This window comes from Sipha flava, unplaced genomic scaffold (genome assembly GCF_003268045.1).
Source record: "Sipha flava isolate LNK unplaced genomic scaffold, YSA_version1 231_pilon_pilon, whole genome shotgun sequence".
Classification (NCBI taxonomy): Eukaryota; Metazoa; Arthropoda; class Insecta; order Hemiptera; family Aphididae; genus Sipha; species Sipha flava.
The window spans coordinates 318,818-346,164 of record NW_020272868.1 but is presented as its reverse complement, the minus strand read 5'-3'; the positions used below and the strand labels follow the sequence as shown (position 1 = coordinate 346,164).

The following is a 27,347-nucleotide window of genomic DNA, read 5'->3' as shown; positions in this document are numbered from 1 at the left end:
TTGATTTCAAGCGAATGGTAAGTTAAAGATCACGATAAGTATAAACAAACGAGAAGAAACTAGTACTAATACAGCTACGTACTAATACTAGTATAGCATTATAGTTCGCAAACGATTTCCAATGTATCAACATGTGCAATTTGATTTTGATTAAGTTTCCAGAATTCCACCAAAAGTTTAATCTCATGATATTTGATCCTTTGGGGTTTATTTTCACATAGTTTATAGAAAGGTTTAATGTGTTCTTCTGCGAGAAATTAAAATATTATACATTATGGAACATAAATGTAAACAAATGTAATAATTCATTTTATCACTTTCATTATTAAAAAAAACAAATAAAAAAATCTCAGGCAATACTTAAGTGTATCATTATTGTTGTTATTGTGCACATGTTTTGATACACCGTCCGCCTCGATGCAGTATAACACGTGATGCATTAATAATTTTAACTCAAACACAATAATAATTGACATTAAAAATGAATCCGAACGGAATTGAGATTACTTGAAAATCGTTAAGATATAGATACTGTTCAAAACCGTCATGGGCTCAATATTTCTTTGTTGCATTCACTGCTTTTTCGATTTTCTAAAAGATATGTAGTTCAAAGAAATGTGAAAAAAAATAATAAACGACCAGTTCTGTGAATGACATCGTAACGTTGGTTTCGTCTGTTGAGATATTATAATACGGCCGTTTCAAAATATGCATCATAAGACAAAGTATTGGATATCAAATGATAACAAGTTCAAGAAAACTATGTATACTCCAACAGCATAAGTTTAAAATTAAAAATTTTCAGTGGAATTGAAACGGACGAACAGTTATTAGATTACGTTATTTTATAATTATTATTTCAATACGAATCCAATCAAAAGTTATTATAATATATGCGCGCACAAATAATATATACATCGATGGGTATGTGCGCGATGAACAAAACGGGAGCGCAAATGTGTATAGTACATGTGTATACTCGTATAATTAATGAAAAGTTTTAACCGAGCCAAATACTTCGTACCTGCGTAAAACAAATATTTACGTATACAACGGGCGTGAAATCCAAACACATGTTTTTTAAAACCAACGCGTATAATTAATAATGATTATTTGAATGTCAAAATGTATTTTTGAATGAAAAAGTTAGCACGTGCGGCATATTGAAATATACGCAAACGTGGTATTGTCATGTTGGAGGATACGCGGATCGTCATGGGTCCATTACGAAATTGTTGATATGCTCTTATAGTTCTCTCACCTGAACTGTTTTAAAAGAGAACAAGATTTTTGCGAAACGTGCAACGTTTGATATACATGGCGGAGGAGCATAAGTAATTTTCCTGAGTGCAACGTTCTGGAGATTGATGGATTTTGTTTGCCTTTATTTGTATTCTTTATTTTTCTTCAGTACTGATTTATAAAAAAAAAATAAAAATGTTCGAAAAAATTTCGTATCTCAAATTTCAAGAGATGTTTACGCGTGATTTGAAGGAGATCTTAATGTTAGCAGTCGAACTTCAACGCCACGGGACGCGTACGTAAACAATAATTTCTGAGTATCGGTGTAGGGCATACAACTATAAAAATTATTTAAGACAAAATATGGTGAAATATGAAAGTGGGCAATTAATTCGTCTTAATCATAATTAAGTTTTTACCAGTTTTTAAAATTTAAAATTTTTTTTTATTATTATTTATTATTTAAATTATTCAAACCTAAAAATTTTTATTTTGCTTATTTCTAATAGCATAACAACGATAAAAATCAACATTGTTGACATACCAATAGTCATTATAAGCTATCGACAGTTCTAAATCTGTATGAAATAGGAAGGAAAATACTATTTTTAAGTTGGGACGTAGCAGATAAAATAATTGTATACGGGATTCCGCCGCATGCACTTCAATTACTGAATAAAAAGTATTTACGGCCACGTGTTAATGAAATAATGTTGCGTTACCTGATAAAAATCAGCCAATATATATTTATGAAATATAATTTTTCATTGACCTGTCTAGCACATTGTTATTAATTATACAAATTTTTCCTTGTATTATATTCAAAAATTACTATCGTTTATCATAACTAATTATTGTAAATTCCTGTTTTTTTATTATTATTATTTTTAATTTTTTATTTCAGATAATGGTAATTTTCACAACAATATACAAATAAATAAACGAAAGTACGTTAATTTTAATAAGTAAACAAAAAACCAAGGTATTAAACATAATATTTTAGGATTCATATTTTTTTTTTAATCAACAGTAATATATTATTAAAATTACTAATTAATATCATCAAGTAAATTTTATTTATCTTTATTTGTTCCCACTTGAATCGTAAAGAGTCTTCGGAGTATTACTCTATAGACCATGTTTATAAAAAAAGTGTATATATATATATAAAATTATATTATATTATACATCCATTACCTAATACAATAATGAGTACTTTCTATAGCTATTCAATCGGTAACATGATTTTATAAATATATTACTTTGAAAAATAAAAATATGATATTTTTTTTTATTTGAACTGGATTCTATTAATTGTAAGAAAACTTATCTAGTGGAAATCGTGGACTATACAAACATTAATAATAGGTAGTACAAAATCATAAAGAAATAATTAATAACGTAGACCGACAACAATTTTGCCTTGTTTATATGTAAGTTGTAAGTATACATATTTATATTACAATAAATTAAACTGCAAATCAAACGAACAGAAAAAACTGTTTTAAGAAGATAAATGTATAGTATCTAATAAAATGTATATCTACAGTGTTAATTATTATTAATAATTACTATTCCCACGCTATAAAATTGAAAATGTATATATTCTAATTAAATATTAAATTTTCGTCTACATTTCAGATAGTTCAAACGATTCCCAATCAGATAAGCTTATTGGGTTTTCAGAAACTTTTAAGTTCGAAAATGTAAGGAATGTTAATATATATATAATCGTTTATTTGTTACAATAAATAACCGGCCACCATCTGCTTATTGAAACTTATTGAACTTAATAGTATTTTGTATATACCCAGCACAATAGATTCTAATATTATTCTATCAAAAACGTATTAGTTTTATCAGATTATATACTACTTGTTTACCAGTTTTATTTTTAGTAAACAATAACAAAAGTCTAAATAATTATAATAAATAGGTAATTAATTTTAATGCACGTTTATACGATTTAGGGTTAATGTTGTAGTGTACTGCATATGAGTGTGAATTGAAAATAACAATCAAAATTGTTTGTAAGTTATAGCAATGTCACTTTCTGCCGAATAATTAAATATGTTTAAAACAAATTAATAAACTCAAATTAGTGTATATTAATTAACATTACATCATATAAATGTAATGATATTATGTGATTTGGGTAAATTATACCTCATTGGGTAATAACTAAAAAATCAATAAAGTACTAGATATGAGGGTAAATAATTTGTAGGGTTAATGTCATGTACTTATTAACACAAAAGTTTTGAAACACAAAATGTAGAATTTGTTTCAAATAACGATGCATTAAAAGATGAGTATAATATTTTAATAGGAATTAAAACTACAAGTTCGAAACGTTATGACAGATGTTACACTTTGTAGTTTCCGAGTGTCCACACTATACACAGATATTTTGCCACACATATATGTCTTGTATACAACACAAACAATAGTAAAATAAACAGTTTCCTAAACAAAAATGTGATTCTCATAGTAAATTTATAATATCAACTGATTATGCTTTTGTTAAAATATTTACACAGAATTTATTATGATTTTATAGTTAATATTATTATGAAAACCAAATAATTATTAGGGAAACTAAATATTTTACTCGTTTGTACTTTTTACTCGACGAGTATAATATCCGGCGGCATGACGTTTCGGATAAGATTTTAGTACAACCCACTGTGATAAAAAATTTCCATGCCATAACTCATATTTGAAATAAAAAATAACAAATAATAAATATTAATGAAAATAATTATTATATTATAATTAGCAATGGCATATTTCAATATGAGAACGGAATTTTTTTTTTATTTTAACATAATCGATTAAAAATAATATTCACTTATCAAATGAAAGAAATGGCATATACAATTTATAAAAATAAATGTATTATATCTTGGTTGCACAAAAATATTTAAAAATTTTTTTAACGTTTTCCTATTTTTGTTCATATTAAAATAACTATAATGAGGAAATTAATAAATTACCTCTATTTTATAAAAGTATTGAGTTTAAATGTCTGGTCGATAACAAACCATAACATTTTTAGTGCAAATTTACTAGGTATACTACAAAAAAATGAGATCTCTTGGATGTAACATGTACATATGTTATTTTTCCCATTTAAAATGTAAAAGCACGAATTTACTACCGAGAAGTTGTGCAGAAAAATAATAATAATGAAAAACCAAACGTTAACAAAAAACCAATTAAAATTATTCTCGATTTAAATTGAAATAATAAGTAACTCAGTAATCCCATCAGTATTTAGTATTACTTCGACATGTGGTCGTGTATATACTTTTACACATTTCGAAAATTTTAGGACCTTGAGACTTTATTATTTTAATGTAATTAAAAATAAACACAAAATACTCGTTCTTGTAAGGCTAATGCATTTGTGAGCCGCAACAAAGAATGAGTGAAACAAATATTTTTTTGTCTGCAATTACTTTCTGCGACTTGAACAATGTCACTGGATATAATGTGTATTTTACTTCAACAACATCCGAACAGAAATGCTGTACTTTTTACGTCAGTATTTTTTCAATTTTTTTTTTTTTTAATCGTTTAGCGATAAATCTAATAATATAGAGAGTAATCTACATGTACTAAGCAAACGTCATTTTCTTCGAAGCTGTACGCTCTGTATAGTTATAAAGATGAATGAACCACCGCTACAAATCGTAATTGCTGTTGTTGTGTACTTTTCGGAATTACTTTCAATACGAATAAAACGGATGTACAATCTTCTTTTATATGTTATTGTTGTATTGCAGTCTGTTGTTGAAACATTTGGAGCTTGACCGTTCACGGCTGAAGGGATACAAGATAAGAGAAGCGTTAAAAAAAAAGTAATAATAACGTTTTCGGAATTGTCTGTTCGAATACTTCGAAGACTAAGTCATGCGGAGACCAGTATTTTAGGGGTGCATACAATGCTTTAGGGTCTAATTTTAATAAAACGTAAACATAATTAATAAATAATAATGGATGCATAAATAAATAAACATAGCTTTGGTCTTTTATTTAATAGGTATTGTAAAATATCAGTCCCAATGGTTAGGGTTATTATATATATTTTTCTCAGATAGTTTAGATTATTTATGATTTATAATTTTGTAGTCAATTGTAGCTACTATATTATCACCATAAATTTTTGCAAGATAATTTATAAATTATTTTTTTATTTCCTCTATTACGAAACATCATTTATTTGTTAACAAATATTTTAGAATAAATAATTTTATCAATTCATTTTAATTTGAACAATGTCAGTTAATATACGGCCCTTTTTTCTTAGATTTAAATTGTAGGATCACATTTATAACAATTTGGGGAGTACTCGGATATACCCAGCATCCCATATGCGCAGGCCTATCACTAAGTGATTATTATATTACACATACAACCACGGTGATCAATGTGCGATCATTGTCGAATGCAGAAATCGGAAAATCGCTGTGTACCAAATTCCACGATATTTACTCGATTGGGAAAATTATTTGTTGTCAGCCGTCGTTGCGTGTAATATAATTTTCAGAAATAAATCAATGAACGACACAAATGAATAATAATATCTAAATACCTATGGTGGGCTAAACATGCAGAAATAAATATTTTATGCATTAACGATAAACACGTGTTTGTCCGGGAGAGTTTAAGCATGTAATATGATGTTAAATAAAATCAAAATAATTTACAGGTTGTAAATAGTTTTCGGTTATGGATACTTAAAACACAAATTCAAGTACTCATGAACGTAATTTTTTCCCATTGAAATACTACCTTAGTGATCGCATAATATGCGAGAATAACGAAAATGCACATTGTTCTCTATCGATTCGAACGTTATCTAAAAATGAATCATTGGTATGCACGCAGTCGCCATATGTACACTGCTTAATTGCTCTCCGTTATACTTTTCTCGAAAAATACTCAATATTTGCATTGGTTTATTTTATTTTGCATCATTTGAACCAGTTGAGGCTGTTCTCTTGAGTAACGTTAATCGTGTTCACTTTTATAAAGAACTCAATCCCTTCTGATTAAATACGTAAGTGTTTTAATTGTTTAAATCAAACCTGCCGCTATACGATATATTTGTCAAACAAATCAATCGAACTTTACAACTAGCACGTCACGGCATCGCCGTTCCAGCTCCTATCTTATTTCGTGACTATTAATTATAATGAATAGCAACCAGAGCGTTTACTCCGATAAAAATTGTTAAATCGGCAAACTGTCCAAAAGTCAAAATCGACTAACATTCGAATTAATTCCGATAGCGATGATATTTTTGTAAACAATTGGAATAAAGTCAAATCGCCCAAACAATCTAAACGATTAAACTTCAATTCATCTCTCGAAAATTCAAACTTAAATAAATGTATGTAAATTACAAGTATCAATCATCGCAAACAATTCACTTCAAAAAGTCGCTATTATTTATTATCTCATTAAGATCCCGAGGAAAATATGAAAACTTATACTGATACTGATTTTATCGATAAAAAACCACCTCTCATTTTTATCAAATCAACTATACAAAATTATTATGGTTTTTGCGATAGCATTAAGAAAGCAATAGAACCAGATTCCGAATTTTTGTTGCAAAAGTACCACAGGTGTATTAAAAATAAATCTGTCAACTAACAACTCTTTTCGGGCTGTTATCAAATTTTTAAAAGATAAAAATGTAGATTTCTATGCCTACCAGTTAAAGGAAGAAAAGCCATACCGTGTCGTTATCAGAAATGTACATCCAATAACGCCGATTACATTTATAAAAGAGCAATTAAACCAAAATGGATTCCTTGTCAGGAATATCACAAATGTCCTCAAAACCCAAACAAAAATTCCACAACCTTTATTTTTTGTTGACCTGGAACCATCATTAAATAATAGTGATATCTTCAAATTAAATTCGTTATGCTACACAAAAATCAAAATTGAAGCTCCTAAATTAAAAAATCAACCACCACAGTGCATGAATTGCCAAGACTATGGTCATACAAAATCTTATTGTAATTATAAATCATGTTGTGTGCGCTGTGGCGATTGCCACACTTTAGAATTGTGTCAAAAAAACCGTGATCTACCAGCCAAATGCGCCCTTTGTACCGGCAGTCACCCTGCAAACTATAAAGGTTGCCCTTATTCCAAAAATCTCCAAACCCGCAGAAACCAATTCCAGCAGCAATTCAAACAAAAATCAAGTTCCAAGGAAAACGGCAACCCGAATTTATTTGTTAAAACTAACCCGAATCCTACCGTCATCTTTCTTAGAATCAACTAATAAAACTTTCCCCCAATTTTCATACCTTCAAATCACTCAAAAAAATAATAAACAGCCATCAATTAGTTTTCAAGATGAACTAAGCCCTCCGGAAAATTTAATAATTCAATTATCATCTTTTATTAATGACTTCAAGTCCCTAATAAAACCACTTATCTCTCAGTTAACTATAGTCATCAATAAATTGCTATTAAAAAAATACTTATAACTTAAATATCGCTTCTTCTTTATCAATAATCCTATGGAGCGCTAATGGATTAAAACATCACCCAACACTAAATTAAATCTCTACAGGTTCAAGGTTCTCAGAGCTGACCATCCAGATGATACATCTCATGCAGGCTATGCAATCTTAATTAGATCTTCGTTATTTTTCCACGAACTACCCCTTATCCAAGAGGCCTATCTTCAAGCTGCTATTATTTCTATCAAACTAAATAATATTCTTCTAACTATCTCACCAACCTGGCCAACACATTACGGAAAATAATATTCAATCATATTTCCATAAACTTGGCAACAATTTTGTCTCTGGTGGTTGATTTCAACGCCAAGCACATGGCTTGGGGTAGTAGTATCATTAATACTCGTGGGAAATCCTTCTATAAAGTAGCAATTTTTACACCTTGACTCACCAACTTACTGACCATCCCATGCAAATAGGTAACCTGATATCCTATATTTCTTCTTTTCATCCATCCTAAGCAATATAAACATATCTATCAACAGTTTCAATGACTTGTCAAGTTACCACTCTCCACTACTCTTGCTGATTGGAGATTCTCCATCCATTAACTGTAGGCCTTCAAAAACTCATGGCCCAATTAACTGGACTTTATTTACTCAAAAAGTCCATGAGTCACTGTCTTTAAAATCTCCACTCAAAAATAAAATAGACGTAGATAATTCAATCTAAGTACAAACCAAAGCAATCGTTAATGCAGCTCGTAGTGCCTCTACCCTCCAAAATGTACCAAATCCCAACTACAATCATGCTTTTCCTCTTCATCCACTCAACTACTCAAAGCCAAACGCCGAGCTAGATCTAAATGGCAAAGAACAAATTATCCCCAAGACAAAACCACCTTCAACAAACTAGCAAACCCACTTAAATTTCAGTTAGCTAATTTTAAAAATGAACAATACAAAGCTCATCTTGAATCATTAAATACAAATAATGGTTCTCTCTGGAAAATGACAAAAATTCTGTGAAAACAAAAGGTATCAATACCTCTCTTAGTTCATCTTGATGGTTCTCTAGCTATTTCTAACTTTGAAAAAGCAAATTGCTTAAGTGAAAATCTCAATCAAACTTTTACCCCCCACCAGTTCACAAATCATCCTATTTTATATGAAAATAATGTACACGAATTTCTTTCTCCCCACTACCAATGTTTCTTCCAGCCGAACCTATCACCCTCCTAGAGATCATACAAATCATAAAAAAACTGCATCCCAAAAAAGCTCCTGCACATGATCTAATAACTAACAAGTTATTAAAACATCTATCAAAAAATCAATCCTCTTCATCACCCACATCTACAACTCATTACTTAGACTATCCTATTTTCCGTCAGTCTGGAAACACTCCGAAATCATTATGATTTCTAAACAAAACAAACCTAAACAAATTCTTTCGTCCTATCGGCCAATAAGTTTACAGCCCACCTTAGGTAAATTGTTTGAAAAATTACTCCTTAAAAGGATTACTCTTATAATACACAAAAATAATATTTTTTCTAAAAGTCAGTTCGGTTTTAGATCTCAGCATAATACAATTCATCAAATTCACCAAATTACCAACAACATTGCTACCTCCTTCGAACAAAAGAAATTCTGCCCAGGAGTTTTCCTTGATATTTTTTAAGCCTTTGACCGGGTGTGGCACGAATGATTACTTTTTAAACTCAAGACATTTCTTACCTTGAAAACCGCTCATTTGTTGTACGACATTAAAATTTTTACTAGGATATAAAAAATATTGAAGCAGGAGTCTCCCAAGATGACATATCACCTGCGCTTTGCAATGTATTCACTCCAGATATACCTACATCCTCAAAAACACTACTTGCCACATTTACTGACAACACTGAAATTTTAGCTTCTGACAAAGATCCAGTCATAGCAGTTAATCTACTACAGTGTCATTTAAACAAAATTGCCCAATGGGCTAAAAAGTAGAAAATAAAAATCAATGAAGAAAAATCTATTCAAGTAAATTTTTCCTTAAACCGAAATGAATGTTCTCAACTCTAAATTAATTAAAAACCTATCCTAATTCATTCCTCAACAAAATATTTGGGTATCATCCTTGATAAACGCCTCACTTGGGCTCCCCATATAAAATCAAAACGTAAACAAGCTAACTCTTGTCTTTACCTTCTAAAAACTCTCCTTAAATCCAAAATGTGTCTGAAATATAGAAATTTAATACATGAAGCTACAATTAGACCCATCTGGTTTTATGGGATTCAAATTTAGGGTCCCGCAAAACCTTCAAATATACGCCCACTCCAAGCTTTCCAATCTATTTTCCTAAGAATACTAACGGGAGCCCCTTGGTTTGTTACCAACAAATCTTTTCATAAAGACCTCCAAATCCCCACAGTCATAGAACTTGCCAAAATATATTATAAAAGATTCCACGCCAAACTGTCGAACCATCCCAATCTTTTCATTAAAAATATGTATTCTTTCTCCCTTCCCGGTAATATTCAACGACGTCTAAAACGTAATTGGCAAAGAGATTTATTAATTGTAACTAAAAAAAAAAAAAACGCTAACAATTTTATGGTAAAATTTTGAGGTGTCGTTAGTGAACGGCTTCCTCCCCAAGTCATTCAAGTGCATTTATCTTTTCTAGCTAACAAATTTACTCATTGTTTTAATTCACAGATTGTAAATAACTTGTATTCAATAAAAAAAAATGAATAAATAACAAACATTGCCTCGTGATTGTCGGTTCATTTATCCAATTTTTCTACACGAGTTCTGTTTGAGTTTTTAAAATAATATTAATATTAGTTATCATCATATTTTATAATATATGCCAATGGCACGTTTTTCGGATAATATTTGGAGTACACTCGATTGTATAATACCTTAAAACACGAAACACGAAAATATTTCAGAGAATTTTCCGCGCAGCATTTAATAATTCCAAATAATCAGTGTAATAACGACCGTGCTTATAAAAAAGTATAGTTATAGTTGCCCTGATTCAATTCCGTATCGCGCGTAAGTCGTAATTTTGTTTTCATAAAAACGTTCATATAATTGTAACATATAACTGCTGATGGCATGAAAATGAGATAAAACCATTAAACAGCATTTAACATAATATGGCGAAAATTAATTATGTAGACATTAAAAAGTGGGTAAAAAAAGGAAAAAAATGGATGGTCGTTCATTTTTATGATTTTCTGACAGAACGAATAGACGTGTAGTAATATTTGTGTATTAATATATAATAATATAATAATATATTTAATATATAATACTAATCAATTCGCAATTTTCATTTGGCACATGTTAAAGGGAATAATAATTGTATATTTCAAAAAGCTTCGTAATATTTATTTGACTACAATAATAAATAATAAATAATGTGTTAATGTATGACCGCAAGCGTAGATTTGGTAAAATCTCATTCGTGTGTGCATGAAATATTTAAATAAGAAAAAAAAAAGGTTTTTCTAGCTTAACTCCAAACTTCTAAGATAATAATGCGTACACAGAAATAAAAAAAAAACATTTACAATTTAAAAGATTTCTTCAAAACAATATGAAACTTTCATGAAAAATGATAAATTATTTGAAGTTTTAAACAAAAAAATATTTTATTTGTTACTTTTTAAACTATCTCTCAATATATTTTAATAACTATATTATTGAAATGTATAAAGATCAGAGAAATTGAAATATATACATAGGTTTATGTAAATCATTACAATACACCAATCGTGTTGTCCTTTAGGCAATCAAAAAATGTCAAGCACCAGTGTACCCTCCAAGTTTCTTCAATCCTTGATTGGACTCAAATATATTGTACCCAAGAATATTGTTACAATTGTAATAACCATTGTATTGTGTTTCAAACACATATAAAACCTTATTTAGCCAATATTGTTGCAACGCATATTAATATACTATACACGCAAATTCGATCAGTGCACAGAGATGTCCAAACTTTCTTATTCGAACACCACATAAATCATCAAAAGCTCTTTAGTGAGCCAAAATGTATGAACAAATATGAATTTTAATTTTATAAAAATATATACATAATAAATAATATAATAAATATATAATACGCATATTATATATACATATATTATTTTATAAGATTACAAATTATATGTATTCATACATTTTGGCCCGCTAAGAAAATTTTACGTTTTATGTGCAATATATATATATATATACTTATTCATATTTAAAAACTTTAGATACAAAGTATACTTTGTAAATATATTTACAGAGACAAAAGGGTTTATAGATCGACGTTCATTTCAATATCGCCGACATGCGTACGTTATACATCCGCTGTGGATGTCCCAAGGAAATTATTGCGGTCCCCCCTCTCCCGAAAAATGTCTCCGAACGTGTTTTGGGTCCGATACATGCCCTCCGTAACCCAAGCGTTTACGGTGTCCGCGGTCCATGCGAAAAAAAATGCATTTTTCTAAACGCACCACGGTCATCGTTCGCCGTTACAACGTTTTGGCGTAAAACAAATCTCGTCCGACGATGAATTCGCGCGGGTAAGATTTTCCGAAAAGAAAAAAATTACAAAAACTAATATTGATAAACGCATAGGAGGCCTTGCCGACAGATGGGGTTCCGATCGGGTAGGAGAACGAAATCGTCAAAAAGGGGGAGGCGCGCACGGGCAGGTGTAAACGTTGCGGCGGCGGCGGCGGCGGCGGCGGTGACGGCGGATTCGAATGTGCTACGGGCGGCGTGCAACAGTGTTCGAAAGCTTTGCGCGACGACCACTACCCAGTATTGTATACGACGCGCTCGCAACGACCGAGTTCTTATCACTTCCCGCGTTGGAACGCAATAGTTTAAAAAGACATATCGTTTCGACATTATTCTTCGTTTTTCCTCCGAATTTCTTCGTCAATCGGATATCTTTTCAATATAGTTTATTTATTTATTTTTTAACTACCGATCATTAATTTATTCCCCTCGTGTGTTCGTGTGTACCCAACTGTTAAACCGAATAATTGTGGAATACCAATACTGATATCGTTATTACTGTTATTATCGTGTACACTATTGATAGTGCACGCGTCCCACGGTAGATCATCGTAAACATCGCTCATCATGGATTCATTGTGAATCGTCACAAAATACGATAAATTAACATAATCCGAACAAAAACGAAAACAAAAACAAAAACGGAAATCGATATCCCTCCCCCTCACCATCTAAAAGAACGAACCGTAAGTACCAAGCTATTATTATACACACATTGTAGTACATATATTTCAATTAACTATTTTCGTCGTTATGTTTTTACATTGGATGCGTACGATACAGTTAGACTCACATCTAAGTACATTTTTTATCTTTTAATCCAGTAATCTATGCTATAGAACATATTAATGATTGAGCCGCATATCTCGGCCGTTCTTCACGAATGCTTATTATAAAGACTCTACCTCAACATGGTTTTTAACTGTTAGTTCAAGTCTGTATCATAGTGCCAAAAAGCATCTTTTGATTGTCCATTAAAACAATCAAAATTTTAAATCTATAGATTATATTATATAATACACATTGTATCATATTATTATATAGTACACAGACTGAATTATATTTGATTGTTATTTCCTTAAAAATATACCAAAATAATTTTTATAAGCGAAGTCGTTAACGTGTAAAACGGTATGTTATTATTTATACAAATATAACACAAATAATTAAATATAGTATAGTATAAATTATATACTGTAATTCTTCAACCTCGAATGAATCATAATTTCTGAGAATAGTTAATTTGATTAGGATTTAATTTTTAATCCTTATTCTAATACAAGCAGTTCTAATACATATGAGAATAATTTTTAACCAAAGTTTTTCAAACTTTAATTAACCCCATAAGGCTAAAAAGAATAAATAATCATTCCATTTTGTTTCACTAACCATTCAAATATAAAAAAAAAAAACTGTTTTCTACATTTTGATATTAAACGATAAAAAAATAAAGTATATTTATTTTATCTCATTACTAGATATTTTAACTGGAATATCCTAAAAATTATCATATTTATTCTTTTATTTTTAATATATATAAAACTTTATTTAAAAAATAGTTTTGTTTTTATAATGACTAAAGAATAAAGCAAACTGCACTCAATATTTTCAGAAATATTTAATAATAATCCTTTGATAATTTATATATGTATGTACAACAGAGGGAGAATATCAACATTTTAGGAACAACTAACAAGAATGGAATTGTTAAAAGGAATAACAGGATTACTGTAACTTAATGAATTTCTTTAAAATGGATAAGATCGCGTGTGCTCAAACTATGAACAATAACTTTCAGCAAAGTTTATGAATATATTTGTGTATTTAGTCTGTTTTAAATAAAATATAGGTTTCGATAGTTATGCCAAGATTAAAAAGTAAAATCTATGTAAATACGTGTATTTAGTCCAGTGGTTCCCAACCACCGGTGTGCCACGATAAATCTATAAATTGTTTTATAAGTATGTATTTACCAACTTATTATTGATAATTGAGATGAAAACTGATCGCACTAATCGTAGATACATAAAATATTATTTATTGTAAGTATGCCCGTCGCAGCCGTCTCGATCGATCGATTGTATTAATATACCTATTTCATAATAAATAACCCTCTAATAGAGTATACTATTTACATATATCAAATATGGTTCACATAATCTATGGACTGGTGTACCGCGAAAATTTTGTTGGAGATGAAGTGTGCTACTTTGTTAAAAAGGTTGAAAACCACTGATTTAGTCGATTTTCTTAGACAGCAGTTGGTGATTTTCGCTTGACGACGTTTATTATTTAGAATTATTTATGAACTACTATTACTTTTAGTTTTTTTAAATATCTGCTTATATATTTATATATAAAAAAAAAGAAATTGTGAATGTTTCTGAAAATGAAAATGTTTGAAAAAATTAAGAAGAATCAGTTAAATTACAGAAGAAATTACGATGATGATTTATCAATAAAAAAAGTGTTTATATCATTCTGAATATTTACACTTTTTATCAATAAGCAACAAAATAAAATATTTTATATGAAATATAATAGATCACTGAATTGTCTAAATCTATTCAAAAATACATGTAAAGTACATTAAATAAGCCAATAACTTTTTTATTCCATAAATATTATACTATTTTTATTCTTCGAATAAACGTCGTTTATATTATTAAACTGTCTTATACAAGTTTACCACTACATCGCGCACGAGATGGTAATGACGTTAAATAAAATCGTTCATTAATTTTGAATACATACCAAATATACTCGTATATACACGAGTACTTCTCGATCTTGTTATTCCCTTAAACTGTATACACAAGGGTGGACTTTAGCTATAGATGAAGACATTTTTTTTTAATATTTTTGATTTCTCACACCATAATTTTGTTCATTACTATAAGAATGTAATTCAGGTTAATGTTAATTTTGAAATTTGTATATCAATGATCTCGTACAATATTAGCTCTTTAATAAATTGTAAGTCCATGTTTGGTGCCAGAGCAGCAGCTGGAGCACCAAACCATTATTTAACATATATCCGAACTATAAAAATACACAAGTCGCGGAAAGCATTGTTTATTTAATGTTAATTTAAATTCGTTTCGAAATAAAAATATTTTTAGAGTATATAAAGGTTTTGCCATTCAATAAGCATAATGTACGGGTCCTGGAACATTGAAAAATATACCATTTTGATGTTTTTCACCTAGAAATAAAATAGTAAGTTTTAATAGTTCCTAATAGTCATCTTGAGGTTGAAACTGTCGTAATTAATTTTTACCGAACATTAAAAGGTTTTCTTTGAAATCTTGTACTGATTGAAAAATAAAAGTATCTTCCAATCCACTATGAAAGTTTTTAACATTAATATGAGGCCAAGCTTTTTGGAAACGTTTAAAATTGGTACATCTAAGGTGGAAGCAATATAAATTTTTATTTCAAAAATACTTCTCAATATAATTTCAAGTATATGATGCCTACATGGTAAATATAGTATATCACGTTCTAGCCTTTGCTTTAATAATATACAAGCGCCTTTTAGTTAACCCATAATAGATGCGGTTGTATCACAACATAAAGCTTGTATGTTTTTGGTTAAATCCAAATTTTCAAGAGCCTGATATACTGCTATTACTTGATTTTGTCTAGTGCCCGATATAAGTTCTGGTACACCAAACAACTGCTCTTTGCCTTTAAATGATAATACTATAACTATATATACTAACTAGGTATACCTATAGGTAGCCAATCATTTTTTTTCCGGATAGTGGGGGAAGAAGTTTACCATTCCATAATCTCAACTGTAACATATTATCCGACTCCGATACAACTATTAAGTACAAAATATTATCTACTCGTATACAATGTATTATTATCTTAAAATGTGTGTTGTGTATGAAACTATTGAGTTACGATAATAACATTTTAGCTTGACACTTTCAATTTACACAGTGTTTCAAAAATACAAATATTAAAAATGTATATAACTTTATAAGGTCTAAATAATAACAAATGTACAAAAATAATAATATAGGTAATAATAAAAAATTGATTGTTTTAAATAAATAAAATATTCAATATTACCTGTATCATTTTTCTTATGAAATAATAAATAATATATAGTAATAGATTTATAAGATATTGTATAAACTGTACTATATTAAAACGTGTATTATTAATGAAACTCTTGAATTAACATGATAACATTTTAGATACATCAAATTTTTTACGTTAACCCGACTATTACAATAAAACATTCAATCCAATGAAATTTATGTTCATTAACTTTTTTTTAGGAAATCGAATTCTTTATCAATTGTATATAAGATATTTTGTCGTATCATCAACCATTATTTTAATATATTTAAATAACTGTAAAAAATCGTTTTTTTTTAAATAAATAAAATATCCCATATTTAATCATTTTTCTTGGAAAATAATAAATTTATGAGAAATTGTCTGAATATGTTTTTTATTTAAAATATAAATATCTATAATATATTTTTTATATATTTTTAAGATAAATGCAATATTTTTTTGAATATAGACAAAATATGATAAAACAACCCTTTTTCGCTAATATTCAACCCTCTTGGGACACGTGAAGGGGGTGAGTAATCACGACCAAATTTCACCCGAAATACTTTCTTATAGTAATGAACAAAACATTATTATAAAATTAATTAACATTTTTTTTTTCCAAATCAGTTAATTTATACCCTGAAAACGTGTTTTAGGCATTAGTTAAATTCCGATTAACATCAAAAATGTCCACTGAAGTGTGTAAGTGCATGCGTGTCCGTGACCGCAGGTTCACATCCATTTTATAATTCCGCGAGAGTAAAGCTATACGAGTTTGGTATACGTACTGCAGACCCAATTTCATGTTTTCCACTCAAACGCAAACTCTACCCCCTGTCGTCGTACACATCCCCTTTTATCCACTTTTATTTTTTCTAACCTCTTAGTTACCAGATGAACAATGATAATATAATATAAAATCGCACATGAGAGTGACAGAGAAGGTGTGTGAGTGTGTGTGTAAGTGCGAGAGAGAGGGAAAGAGCAGAGGAAAAAAAACGATGCTCAGTAGAAAACGACTGGAATGGCGGCCATCACAACGGTTGGTGTCGTTAAATGGCACACGGTTTTATAGCGTGGACATGGCGTGTCTTATACTGCACTTGGCATACGCCTCAATGCTGACAGAAATGCTTGAGTATAGAGATGTTTATACAGTACATATTACGCGATCACAAATAAAATATACAGGGCCGGCCCAAGCAAAAATAGTGCACTAGGCAAAATCAAATTTTACCGCAAAAAACAAAATTGAGCTCTTATTTTAACTTAGCCCTTGTTCCTATTTTTTATGTGATATATCTACTTAAAATTTTTTTAATTTTTTATTTCATAGATAAAATTATATGTAAAAAGACTTTAAAAATGATTTCTATTACTATTGCTCAAAACCCATCACTACCGCGACTATCAGATATGTAGTTATTTATATTTTTTGAATAATTGAAAACGCACAGCGTAGGCCGTAATATAAAGTAATAATATAAATTTAGACAATATTATTTTATTATATAGGTAAGTGGTTTTCGCGAATGAATTCATTTAAATATTTTTCTAATAAACACCAATAGAACTAAAAAAATGTTCGAGTCAATTTTTAAAATGTCACCTTTACTTAAGTGCCGCTCTAGGAAGGCGCCTAGCTCGCTTATACCTTGAGCCGGCCCTGTATATACTTACATGTATACAGAGTGATTTTTTAAGCCTGTTTTAACGTTTAAATTATGCGTTTGGTAAATTCTGATTTGTGTAAAACCACAAGACTTCCTAACATACCTTTTTGGATCTTTTAAGGAGTGTTCTGTGGCAATATTAATTTTTTTTTGGCGGAATTAATTATTCAGTTTCTGAATTGTTTATCGTAACAAAGTCAATATTAGGATCGATACTTTTGGTAAAATTGAATACGAAAAATGAAAAATATTTACAATATCGATAGTTTCCTATGGTCATTATAACTTCAAGATTACGCAATTAACAAATATAATATAGTTCGTAACCTGATGTAAGTAGGCACGTAATAATATAAGACTATATTCAATATCTATTCTAAATATTTCACATTTAAATTTGAAGTATAGTTTCCCAAATGTTGACAATGTCACACTGATTAATCTAAAAAAATGTACTGAATAAAAATAATTTGAAAAATAATGGTGTTTCCATTTGCAGAAGCTTATCATGGTATAAAAAAGGGTTGAGCTCGATAAAAAAATTATTTATATTGTACCTAGTGGTCACTCATTAGCGCAGCCGACGATAGAACCTTAATTGCATTGTCTGCGCAGTGTAACGCGCATTGAAAGCTGTTGCCATCGATTATATTCAGGAGAAAAACTTTTTTTTTTTTTCATTTTGTTCGCCCCAATTCAATTCGCAATTGTATTCACATAGCTGGCAAATATCATAAAAATCTCGAAATCCATGTGACGGTGTGAAGGGACTTAATATCAGTATGATGGTGATACCAATTTCTAGTATATCATCATATAAAATAATATGGGAAGAATAGTAAATCCATAGAATGTTGATCAAATGGAGTATCATGTAAGCATTTGAATTTGACGTATTTTAGATTCTGAGTGAAATGCGTAATGTTTTAGTTTTAATATGATTTTTTTGTGTTCATATACACGTTGATTGGAAGGATTGCTTTGATTATTATCAAATAGGAAATGAAAGGCGATAACTTGGATTCAAACCTTCACACATACCTCTCTTCAGAGTTTCTCATACATATTTCAGTGATTAATGTAAAAAAAAATGAGCTTAGTTTAAAAAAAGAAAAAAAGAGATAAATACGTGGATTTTTAGTAATTGTAGCTAAAACAAAAAAAAATTACCAGAAAGTAGCAAAAATTTTTTATATGTATTACAAAATAAAATATTGACGAAATTGGATATTTTAAAAAATTTTGATTTGACGATATTAGTTTTCGATTGTTATTTGATAAATATTAATTAAATTGACTCAAAGTATTTTTTTTACATTTTTGGTGTTTGTAGTAGAGATGTTCCGGTAGAAAATGTATTATAAACCGACTGCTCAGTATTAGCCGGATAAAAATTTCAATATTACACCGAATACCGGGTAAAGGCCAAGTAAAAATTTAGTGTTACGCTGGGTACTAGGAAAGGGCCGAGTCTGAATTATTACATTAAGAACTCGGATATCAAGTGATTGCCGAGTACCCGTAACACCTCTTGTATATGAGCACTTGAAATTTTAGGTGTCTTTTTTTTTTTTTTTTACAAAAACTAAAACATTTATAGTTTAACCTACTTTACCAAGAAATTTGGTAATACTACCTACCTGTATGAACCACTTTAAAAATATTAAATGATACATCTAAATTTCTTCAACCAAAATAATTTTTTCGAGAATAATGGTACATTGATTTTAAGTTTAAAGAGCAATACAGTAATACCATTCATCCGAACTTGTATCATTAATTAAATATACACAGATAACTCACGCAATGATAAATATTGGAAACGCCTAAAATGTCTCAAATGGAGTCAGAATCGTAGTAGTAATGAATTCCTGATAATAGAATGCGCTGGCGTTCCATATAAACATTTGTAATCTCCAATTTATTGTTATCCGTGATCATTGTTGATACATTGCTGATAAACTATAATCCATTTTAACCGTTGCCATACGTATACGTCTGTCAATTATCGTTACATGGTTTTTATGGACGTATATCGACTTCGCCGAAAAGGTCCTTTTACCTGTAAGAAACCTATCGATTGCACCGAATATTTTTATACATTGATTCTGCCGAATATATATACATGTAACATCACTATACATACACATTACATTATATATAATATATATATACATTTACCATGTATAGCATGATGGTATAGTGACGCGAAACTAAGAAAAAAAACATATACATTTTATAGAATAAATAAATAATAATATATATATAATAATCAGCAACAATTGTAGTTGGATTGAAATATAAATTTTGAGCTGAGCATGTTTTTATAATAAATCTAAATGAGGTAGCGTATGTATTTGTGCTTTTTTCTGGCAATAAGAAATAGGATAATGAAACATAATGTCCATTTTTAAAAATATGAACCGTAAACAGTTGATAGAAATATTTTGGGCACTTACAAAATGTACCATCTAAAAATATTTTGTCACTAGAGCATAAAAATTTTAAATTAGAATTTGTAGAGTAGAATAAAATATTATTTACTGTGTAGTATTTAGAAGAAAATCTGCTGGAAACAATATTATGTATTTACAAAATACGAACATTTTTTAATATTATAATGTATGTTATATTCTTATATACATATATAAATCTTCGGCAGAATTGATATATACAAATATTCGGCGGAATCGATATCAAGACGGTGGAATCGATAAACTCCAGTTTATATGCCATACGGGCGATGATAAAATTGTAACTGTCAATAGATTTTTGATTATATTATATTAGATTTGGTTTGTAATTAGAAAATATATCATTGAAATATTCAAAATTTAATTTTTTTAAACAAAATTTAAGTGACACAATTATGATAATTACTTCCTTGAACATTTTTAATTCAACAATTTAATAATATAACATTTGTTTTGAGATACAGCCCACTTCACTTTATAGGTGGTTAAGTAGAATTATATTTTGTTTGTATAAAACAATTATGAATTGGATATATTTTCTTATCTCAGGTTAGTTATACTCAAACAGGTTTCCTGAACCATCGAACGACTTGATCCCCCCACGTCATTCTCTGCCTATCTAAAGTCGATATACAATAATTATTTTTTAATTATGACATTTAAGGCTATCTATTGTCTCATTTTGCTTATTACTTAATAAGTTTCCATATTTTCCTACACCGTGGACTATCTATGTATCTTTAATCAATGCTTGATCTCGCCCAGCCATGGAGTCTCGCCTAACTTAGAAGTTCTTTTTGCCAAAAATGATAGGAAAATTCAAAAAAAAAAATGTTATAACTATTCCCACTTATTGAATATGCAATTAATCTATTAACAATAAAACTATTATTATGACTATAATATTAAAATAATAATTGTACAAAATAACCAGAAAATCTTGATGATATAAAACGTATGTAATATATTTATTACGGGTAGTGTTAACATTTGAATAATGTTGACATTATCCGGCTAATGTCAACATTAGCCATCTGTTATGTGTAATTTTTCATTTATAAACAGGAATTATTAACATTATCCGGATAATTTTAACCTTAACCAGTCAATATTGGATAATGTTAAAAGTTATATATTAAATAGACTATAGAGTTATTAGCATTTTATACAATAATAAAGCGTCGGACTTCCAGAGTATAATATTTTATCTTGACTTGTAACCGAGTTAATCAGTTATCTTACCGATAAAGTGAACAATATATCCATATATCGATGTATAAATGCAAATCATCTAGCATTTTGTGTAATTCAAAATTTCACGGAAGCATGCCATGTAATAATAAAGGTTAAAACATTAGCATTTTAATTCTATGGGTGCTTAAAATAATATTTTAAGAAATAATTTATAATATAAATTGAAATTAAATATTGTATCATTAGTAGGTTACATTATTAAAAATAAAAATTAATTCATATTAATAAAACTATGTATTTTATGGTAATTACTAATTTATTGTATGTTAAATATATTTAATATTGTTAATAATTTACAATGGTTTTATTTCATGCACGTTAAATTTTTATGCTTCTTAAGATATTATTCAAAAGTTCTTGGCTAATATCACATTATCCGGTTAATATTAACATTTAATAATATTCATGGCGGATAATGATAACAGTTAGCCAATGTTGACTTTAGCCGGATAATGTCGACATTATCCAAATGTTAACATTACCTGTAACATATACATACTCCTATATTGATTTACATTTTATTTTTTATTTTTATAACAACGTTCTATTTGATAACTGTTTAATTTACCTAAATTGAAAGTAAGAATTACGTATTTCAATTGTATTTCAGTAAAATGGTAAACAATTTATGCATATATGATAAGATAAAAAGCTTAATATTTACAGAAAACTTGATTTCAACTAAGGATTTCTGTATCATATACGCAAAATACATTTAAAAAACAAGTATATAGAACAATTTACCACCCAGTATAGTGTATTATTATTCTACCAGTATATAGTAGTTGTAGGCAGATCGATTTTTCTACACACATACTACACTAGTGTACAGGTAATTTGAGTCTCAAAGAAATTTTACTTTACGTTGAAATAGTAAATCGAGTCCCGAATCTAATAATGGATGCGGTATACTATAAGTTCCGTTTACCAAACTCTCGTGTTACACTTTTATTGAGGCATGGACAAAAAACACATTATAATCGTAATAGTTACGTAATATTAGAATATTGAATAACCAAAAATAAATAAAATAAAATAGAGCTTCTTTACAATTACTTTGTACTAAATTGTTTTAAATTGTTATATTTATTAATTATAACTATTTTAACAAAGATTTAACTTGAACCACGCTCACCGTACATTTTTCCCGAACATATTTCGACATTTCGCTGTTCAATACCACTAATTTATTTTATCTACGTAGGTGCTCGGGTGCTCAGACAATATAAAAATCGCAACACGTAACGAAAAAATGAGTGAATGAGATCAGAACTAACCGAATATATCTGAAGATACTAAATTTCTTTTTCGTTACAATTCAGAGGCTGGTTCACGTTTTTCCATTCTTCAATTGAAGATTAATCTTCTAAATATAATACAATATTGTTATTGTAGCCGGTGTGCTGTCACTAGCTGTCCGATACTATTAAGTATTTATTATAAAAACTTTAATTTAAATTTATCGAAAACTATTCAAAAGCATTAAAATAATTATAACCTAAAATATGATTATCAGTTACTACGGCTAATTCATGTAGGGTGCAATTAATAACATACTATCTGAGTCATTATAAAATATTCGTCGAGATCCGTATACGTTATGGTAATAATCCAAGATCTTTGAAGCAAATTAAAAAAAAAAAAAGTTATGTTATCAAAAATTTCAAAAAATGTAATTTACACTTAAAACACAAATGAATAAATAAATATACTAAGGTGATATATATACTATAAATATAATAAATATATGCATATATAATTCAAAATATAGATAGTTTAAAAGTATTTTTATTTTCCATAAGCATATGCAAATATCCAGAAATGGGAAAAAAATTGAACTATAACTATTAAGATGATTCACAAATTATTATAGAAACAAAATTAATAAGGTTTAGGATACTATTTAATTAATTTTTATTAAATAATATAGCAGAAGTATTACATATGAAATAATATTAAAGCCAGAAATTGGTTACGGACATATTTCCTGGAAGTATGCAAATTAATGGTATTATAAGTTGACAAAAACTGTTTTCAAATAAAAGTATTTTTTATCATCAATTTAAATTATGGTATATTGTTTACCATACGAAGAAAATCGTCAAATAAACGTTTCAAAAAAAAAAATAATAATAAAAAAAATTACGATCGATAGATGTATACTATAATTAATAGTATATGAGTAAATAGTCAGGGTTGGGCAAGATACTTAAAAAAAAGTATTATGATACATGATACATGCATTTAGTGTATCTAGATACAAGATACAAGATACTTGTATCAAGGATACATTGATATATTGATACTTTTATACTTACAATTGAATTTTATTAACTTTTAAATGTAAAAAGTTTATACAATACACTATACAGTCCATACTCTATAGTAATTACAGTAGGTACTTATAAATTCATAAATATTAAATAATACAATAAGTCAATACACATTATAAAATATATCATTATAAATTAATGTCTATAATACATAAGTACACCAAAATTACATCTTCATTTTTACTTATATATAGTTATTTTATATTATATTATAGTTATACATGTGTATAGTTGATAATGGATTTATTATTAAAAATAAATATATACGAATAGATTAGATTGGTTGTGGTCTTATGGTTTACGGTTTTAAATTAAATGTTATATTTATCAATAAAAATCTTGATTTCCTTGAAGAAAAATTAATTTTTCAAATATTTTGTCTGATAGATTAGATCTACTGGGTGAGTGCACAAAACCAAATTGTTGACCAAATATCTGCTGTTGCAGTTATGATTGCTCGTGGTTCAGTTGTAAACAAATTTTTAATTTTTTCAACAACTTTTATAAAATCATCATTAATACGATGATTTAATTTTCTTCTCGAATACACTTTTAAATCATTGTCTATGCCTAAGTATATTAAACTAGTAGTATTAACGGGAATTATTTTATATTTTATATTCATAATAAAATAATAGTTTAACTTTAATGATTTTTATAAAAATCTCATCCTCAACGATAGACAAAGACCTCACACCCAAGACAATATAACGCATTATATTTTTATCTAGTTTATTAAAAAAACTTTATAATAAAGGAATCAAACATGAAAAATATTGTGAACGGCCTTATAATTATTTTACTGACAGCAGTCACTCAGAAGACAGAACGAATAAAATGGTACACCAGTAATAGTACACTACAATTACTTATCTATATTTTTGATTTTATTTTCTTTTTATATGGAAAAGACCTACTACAATTATAGCCATATCTATAATATATATATATATATATATGTAGTGGATTCATATTTTACGAGAACGAACATTTGAGTTTAATGTATAACTGTAATTTTCAAATGATCTTACAAGGTATAACATTGTGTAGTTAATGTTTTTGTTTTTCATTTCGGCTCGATCGCATCTGGACAATTATTTTTCATATAAATACAATCCACGACGAAAAATTTTTTATTTCTTGATACTATTCAGTACACATTTTTACAATAATAGTATTTTGTATCTTTTGGGAAAAAAAGATACATGATACTATCATAAAATGTATTATGATACAAGATACAATATACATTGTATCTTTGATACAGCCCAACCCTGTAAATAGTAATACTCATAGAGTTATACATAATAAGCAAATTAAAACTTATTAATTCGTTTTGTAACAATTTTGTTTGTACTATTATTTTAAAGAACATAAACAGCTCTTTTGTTAAAATAGAATACAAAATATTTTACAAACAGGAATTTATAAAATGAATCTCTTTACACTGCGTATATTAATAATGGTTTAGAAAAATTAAGTCGAATTTTTTTGATGATTTTATTATTTCAGGTAAACTTTCATAATATAATATTATAAATAATATAAAAATGATCAATAGTTTTTGAATTTTTCTATTTATTTTTGAGATAAATTCTAACACGATATTATTATTTTTATTTATGCCAGCATATATTTGTAAGAAAATATAGGTTTTATAATTTAATAATTTTATTGAATGTTTACATATCATATGATTTATTATTCAGCAGAATTACTAATATCGAAAAAGTATATTTTTTCAGCCATAAGACGTTTGGGCACAGAACGATATTTTTACCTGAAATTCGGGAGAACGATTGGGAACACATGTTTAGGTATATTTTTTTTTTTCAGACCTCAAAAATCAATACAACGTTTGTGTATGATGGACTCTCTACCACATGTATGACGGAAAAGAACTATTTTCATCAACGAAAGTCTCTAGAATATAATTCGTAAATGTTTCAGCATAGACTGGTGCATCTGACATTAGAGATACAAAATTATTGCTTACCTCATCGGGCGATATAACACTAAGACCAAAAAAACTTTGAAGCCATTTGTATACTTCGGTTTTTTCGGTGTTTCCTAGTTGCGGACAAAGCCACAAAAACCATGCGAGTTGCGAACGATATTTAAAAAGGTAACATACGAATTGCGGACACAAATTTCCATACTAATTGCGTACAAATTTCAAAACGTTGAGAAATTACTGATAATAATTACTGATAAATTACTTAATATTGACGATATATATAAACCTATGACATTATTGGACTGATTATTTATCAACATTAAGATTGTGCCGGTACTTTTGAGACGGTTGTCAAAAAATATGTTTAATCAGTTTAGCAACCTTACTCGTGCTTGCTTAGTACCTGTCGTCTTTGAAAAATGTATAGTTTCTTCTAGAAATATGGACAGAATTTTCTTTGTCTATTTCACGAACCACAAAAGCTTGTGAAAGTTTCCATCCTAAATTTAATGTATGTTTTATCGCAATTACACTAATATATATCAATTGATCGAGGCCTTAAATGAAGTACAGATTGGTTGCTATAATAAAATGAACTGTACTGCTGTAAGAAATTTAAAAATAAGCAAAAAGAACTGTTGAAAATGAGGATATTATTAGCAAACAAATGTTGCAATATTCAAATGGTGAAATCAGTAGATTATCATTTATACAGGCTGTTTCAAAAAAAATTTTCTCACAAAAACTATAAAACCCATCACAAAAAATAGATAAATAATAACAGTTATCTATAAATATTTTTATTAAAAAAAACTGTACGCAACTAGTATTATGATAACGAAAAACGAGTCTGCAATTGTTATGTTACAATATTGACCTGAATAATTTCGTCCGCAACTAAAATGCGTCCGGTTTTTTACATGTAATGCTTATATAATTTTCTGTCACTTTGTATTCGATGAAACCAGGCTTGACTCAAATGAAAACGACAACCTGATATTAAACAGTTTTCGAAAACTTCTAATACTGCAAATGGGCGGCTTTCTTAAAGTCTAAATGCATTTTTTTTTAATGTGTAAAGGTTTTTTGTGTAATTGAAAAAATAATCGTTTTATTTTTAACCATACGTCAATATAAGCTTGTTAAGATTTTGTTTCAATAAAAACATATATAATTGGTAGATAGAATCCATTTATGTACATGTATTGTATACATTTGAAGGAACTGTTAAGGCGCGTATGAAAAAGTACCGTCAGCAAATGC

General features: G+C 28.4%; 2 protein-coding genes across 2 annotated transcripts in view; one reads left to right on the top strand and one right to left on the bottom strand.

Moving 5' to 3' along the window:
• LOC112683638 (sex-regulated protein janus-A-like) overlaps positions 1-27,347 on the bottom strand; it is a 249,428-nt gene that overhangs the window by 90,229 nt on the left and 131,852 nt on the right. The gene's annotated exons all lie outside the window — the stretch shown is intronic.
• Positions 12,528-27,347, top strand: part of LOC112683633 (arrestin homolog) — a 141,664-nt gene continuing 126,844 nt past the window's right edge. Inside the window, exon 1 of the mRNA XM_025554747.1 lies at positions 12,528-12,999. The gene's annotated coding sequence lies outside the window, so the exon portion shown is untranslated. The remainder of the gene's footprint in view (positions 13,000-27,347) is intronic.